Source organism: Mastomys coucha, unplaced genomic scaffold, assembly GCF_008632895.1.
Source record: "Mastomys coucha isolate ucsf_1 unplaced genomic scaffold, UCSF_Mcou_1 pScaffold23, whole genome shotgun sequence".
Lineage (NCBI taxonomy): Eukaryota > Metazoa > Chordata > Mammalia > Rodentia > Muridae > Mastomys > Mastomys coucha.
In genome coordinates, this window is record NW_022196906.1 from 74,054,256 (window position 1) to 74,059,734 (window position 5,479).

Below are 5,479 nucleotides of genomic sequence, written 5' to 3' on the forward strand. Positions count from 1 at the left end.
CTATAAAAATGCACAGGATTCTTCCTGATGGTCTTTCTCATGGTAAGAAATTATAACTCCTTTTTGATTATTGGCAGATTTAAAGACATGACAGAATAAAATTTTATTTAAATGCTTGTTTGGGGGCAGTTAATTTTTTTATCTCCAACAGATTTATTTTTAAAGGAGTGACCTAGAGGAGAAAAAAAATGAGTTACAGAAGTACGTACTAGAAAATAAATACTAATATAAGTCATTTTACTAATTTTTATATCCACCTATTTATACAGTGAATGATGCCCTGTACAAAACACAACAAATTCAAACGGGGCGTTCCCCTAGCAAGGCTGAAGACTCAGTCGCTGGTGTTTGGAACTTCGGGTGCAGTCCTTGTTTTTGGATGGATCACTGGGTGTTTGGCACAGTCCATGCTTTTAACCAGATTTGAACAGAACAATGGCCACCTGACCCAGGAAGAAGTAGATGAAGTGTTTGGTTTCGTGTGTCACATAACTACTGGGAAGTTCCGCCTCACAATTCAGTGCTAGGCGGGGTTGTATGTCTTGTCAAACTCCTCCTTGATACAGGCCGCACAATCCTTTTCTATACTGTACTTCTATGTCTGGGTCGTGCGCTCCACTAAGTCCTGTTGCATCACTTCTGACTGGTCTGCATTTTTGATTACTGAAGCAGTGGTCAGCCAGCTGCAGGGAGCTCCTAGGGAAGGTGCAGCAGCAGATGACAGCCAGTCATTACCAAAGCCATGGCGCATCTTTTGGGGTAGTTCTTACCAAAAAGAGTGTATAGAATAATAAAATAACTATCTGGTTTTTAAATTATAAATCATTTTCACTATTAAATAGGTAATACCATATATGATGAACAAAATCTTTTTTTATTTACAAAGTCATTCAAATAAACATCCATATTTTATATTCCTTTTGAAAGCAAGTAATTATTACTTATTTTCTCAACATGTATTAAATAGAGTCCTAGCAGGACAATGGTGGCACACACCTTTAATCCTAGCACTTGGGAGGCAGAGACAGGTGGATTTCTGAGTTCAAGGCCAGCCTGGTCTACAGAGTGAGTTCCAGGACAGTCAGGGCAACACAGAGAAACCCTGTCTTGAAAAAAACAAACAAACAAACAAACAAACAAACAAAATAGAGTCCTGTGCCACATGATAACTACATATTGGCAGACTACATGCATGATGATGATACAGTGAGATTGCAATGGACTCGAATGGTCCAAATGCCTAGTAACATTGTAGCAATAATAACATTATACACCAAGACACATAATGCAGGATACATTATTCATGTGCCTCCCTTAAATGAAGTTAATGTAGTTGTAGTTGACAATAACAGTAAATGATGGTGTAGCAAGTTTATATATTTGTTAATACATTCTTAGTCTTTATTTTAGATCATGACCCTTCTACTTACAAAAATTTTCCTCAGTGTAAAGTAGGATGTTGTATTCTATGACAACAGGTTCACACTTTACCTCTGTTTATCAAGGCTCATATCTGCATCGTTTTCTTCTGTGCTTGATTTATCCCAATGGCATTCAGTTCATCACGTCCATGGAGCAATATACCGTACTATAAATATCTATAGATATATCCATAGACCTGGGCAGAAACAGACAGTTTGCAGAGAGAGAGAGAGAGAGACAGACAGAGAGAGAGAGAGAGAGAGAGAGATGTGGAGTGTTTATTCCTGCTTTGAAACAATCATTTTCTGACTAATCAAATGTGGCCTTTCACCCCTAAACATGGACGCTGCAGTTTCCGGTGCTTTTCCATATTCTTTTAAGGACACTAGTCCTGTCACACAAGGGGTTTGTTTTTGTGACCTAAAGCAACCTCACTAAGTCTTTAAAGCCTATTCCAAATATAGTATTTTATGATTAAGAATTCAACATAAGAATTTGTGGAGATACACTTTAGCCCACACCAGACAAAAAAACATATAACTAACACCCAGTGGCTGCATATCTGTGACGCACATTTAATTCCCCAGGGGCAAATTCTGAGTTAAAGCTGGAGCTGAACAAAAAGGCAAAGTCTTAACTTCTGTTCAACTTTGCTTGACCAAAACTAACTAACTAACTAAATAAATAAATAAATAAACATTACTTTTGTGAAGAGATATGACTACAGTGTACCCACATACTGGCTCTCTGAGTAGTCCCCCCTTAGGAAATGTTCCTTAAAAGTAGAGGTAACTTTGCTTTGCAATGGCTTTTGATTCTTTGTTTTTTTTTTTTTTTAATGATATACTTAAAGTAAGTCAGAAAAATAAATTGTGTCTGAGGAAGGTTTAGCCTCAAGCCCCTCCTCACAGATTATAAAACATTATCTCAGTGCATAATGTACATAAAATACCCTAACAGTGAGTACACATGCCCTAGGAATTTGTTATATTACTGAAAAGTATGTAAATTATTTCCCCTAAGTTTAGAAAACTCAGAAGTTGGCATACATGCACTTTTCACATTTTTTTCAGAGAAAATATTAACAAATTGTTTAGAATCATTTCAATCATCCATGGGACTGCTGATTTCTTTTAAATTATGCCTCAATTTACAACTATGCTTTATGACTTATGTGAGTTTCCATTGTAATAGAAATGTAAAATTAATTAGTAGACTACCCTATATATTTGCTTCCAATGGCAGAAGTCTGGTCACACAAAATGTCAATTTGTCATTATGTTGGAAAAACTTAAATATTAAAACAGCATATAAATTATGAAAAACTACTTCCCTTGGAATTGCAAAATAATCTCACAAGCTAATCAAATCACATAGTAGTGGAGAGTATGCCTCTCAGAAAAAGAGGGAACCTGGAGCGTGTACAGGTAAGTGCTAGGAATGGGAACCAGGAGCCTGCTCAAAGAAACCAGTACACACCCCTTAACAATTTATTTGTTAATAAAAATTCCTAGGGACAGGCCCACATTACTTCTAATTTTACCACAAACCTGAACATCACCGCATGATACTGTTTTGGTAAATTCAGAAGTTTGTCTGAATGTCAAACTCTGAAAACACAGCATAAAAACACCATCTTTGAGATGGCAATAACTGAGTTTTCTTTCTAGGCACCTCTGAGTCAGTTTTACCCTTTTCCATAAATAAATTTGTCTGCCATAGGAATAAACTCTGCCCTGATTTCTGGATTTTTATAAACTTTGAGCCAGTGGGTTTACTCAAATATCTGCATCAAGAGCATGGCCAGGGGCTGGTTTGGTCAGAGAAGGAATGAGCTGAAATCACCTTTGAAGTCAGAAATCACCATTTAGAGATGTCCCCATATTAGAGATGATTATCAGGGGGACCACCGGTCTTGTTTAATACATTCTCTCCCAGCCTCGCTGACCAATGTCTAGCTTTGATTGACTAGTGTCTATACCAGAACACGTACTTAGCTGGAATGGAGTCTTAGTGTTCTGAACCTGAGCTGACAATGACCCCCGATCTTGGCAGCTTTTAAAAAGAGTCCTTGACTTATGGTAGTAGCTATGGCAGCAGTAGGTTAAACAAGAAGCGGCGGGCTCTTGTACAAGCCTGGGGTACTGGAACACTTAGTCCTACAGTAACAGTGTGAGAGCTCTCAGGCCAGGATGTTTGTACCCTCAACATTTGACAGTGGTTAATCCATAGCTCTGGGGCTTAGGGTATTAGGATCCACGGCTTCTGGAGCTTTAAGTTGCTAGGACCCTTCTAGTCACCAGGGCTCGCTCTCCTTCCCTAGTTTTTTAGATCTTGAGTCTTCTTCTTCCTCTCACCACTCAACTGTGTTGCCTCTCTTTATGTCTGTTACCCTGTTACCCCCTCATCTGGCCACTGTCTGAAGCAATTCAGCTCCTTCTCATCTGTATCACTGTGGCTGCTAGGATCCTCTGCAGCAGACACCTCTGCCATTGCTGAGCCCATCACCGATGCCTTGTTCTCCTTTTGTCTTGTAACCAGTAGGGAGTGGATAAAATTCTAAGCGAATGTCTGTTATAGGCACAGATGCAGTCATGTCAAAGGCCCCAGTATTCTCAGATCTATGAAACGACAAATTTTTCCCCAAGTCAGGCTCAGGGAATTGGCTCAGTATGGGGATGTTGACAGACATTGTCAGGATGACTACGACCTTGAGAGTGCCACCATACAGAGCTATTGAAGAGTAGCTGACTCCTCCTCCTTGTGTTGTACAGAGTGAGCACAGAGGCTCTGGGTTGCATAGTAGGTGCCCTTCATTAGAGTGAACACACTACCGGACCCTAGCTACTTTGTGTGTGCATCTGCGGTTTCTTCCCTTTTCTGTCCTTTCTTTGTTCCCACTTCACCTTCAAGTTTCCAGTACAAAGATCAGCAAGACACAGAAGTTACCAGTTCAGCCCACCTTATTAATTAACCAAAGGCCCTCAATTTAGAAAATGCCACACACAAATGGATTTTGAGAGTAAACTGTCAACTCTTCAATTTGGGGTCTGAGCCGAACTTTTGCTAGACTGGTCACTCTATGAACAGTGAAATTTCAGGGCAAGTCTCTACTTCACTCTCTCAACAAATTTCCTCTATTAAATCTTTCCCTGTGCCATCTTGTGAGCAGAATTTGTGTTGCCTAAGAAAACGAGTCTCCAGTAGATGAAAAGAGAGTGAATATGCAGGAATCAAGTTGAGTAGGGAGTCTATACAGTCAAAAATAGGATGCTGGTATTTGCATATTTGGCTTCATTACTTTTACCACTAATTATTGTGTCATTAAACTACATAGACCTAAAAACGTCATTTGGTAAAACCACTCAGTTTTCACTTCAATGACAAATGGAAGAGTTTATATTCATTCTAAAAACCACAAGTGTGTGGGAGGGTTATGTTAAAGGAAGTATGTGAACTGGTTTCTCCATGTAAAAATAATTTAAGTAAGGATCACAAAGTGAAAGTTAAAAACTTGCTTCTATGTAGAGTCAATATCTCAATTTGACAAAGTGAGTGAGCTGTTACCAACAAATGTTACCAGGGCTAGACACACAGCATCTAGAGTGGGACGAGTGCTGGCAAACAAAAAGCATCCTTCTCCTCCTCCACAGGAAGAAGTGACAGAAGGAGCTGGGGGTTCTTGCTATCTATGCAGAACTGTGCCTTCAAAAAAAGTGTAGTTTATAGAATCTACTTGGTGTACAGAAGCACAGCTATTAAATAGCAATAGGAAAAGGAAGAGAGAGAAGAAAGGGTTGGAGAGAAGTGCTGATAAAAAGAAGGAGGAAGGAGAAAGAGAGAGGTAGGGAAGAAGAGAGGGAGGGAGGGAGAAGAAGAGAGAGAGAAAGATAGATTGATTTAATTTTGGTTCCAAGTTTGAGATTATATTTTGTAAAAGTAATAATTTTAACAAAAAATTTGTGTTCCATTTTTCTATAGCTATATTATCATAGATGTATTTTGAAGTAAAACAAATTTATCATATTATTTTAATTCAGTCTAGAAATACCAATTT

At 38.7% G+C, this 5,479-nt stretch overlaps 1 pseudogene; it reads right to left on the reverse strand.

The window, feature by feature from the left end:
* Window positions 1–413: 413 nt before the first annotated feature.
* On the reverse strand, window positions 414–751 carry LOC116073657 (annotated as a pseudogene).
* Between the last annotated feature and the right edge of the window lie 4,728 nt (window positions 752–5,479).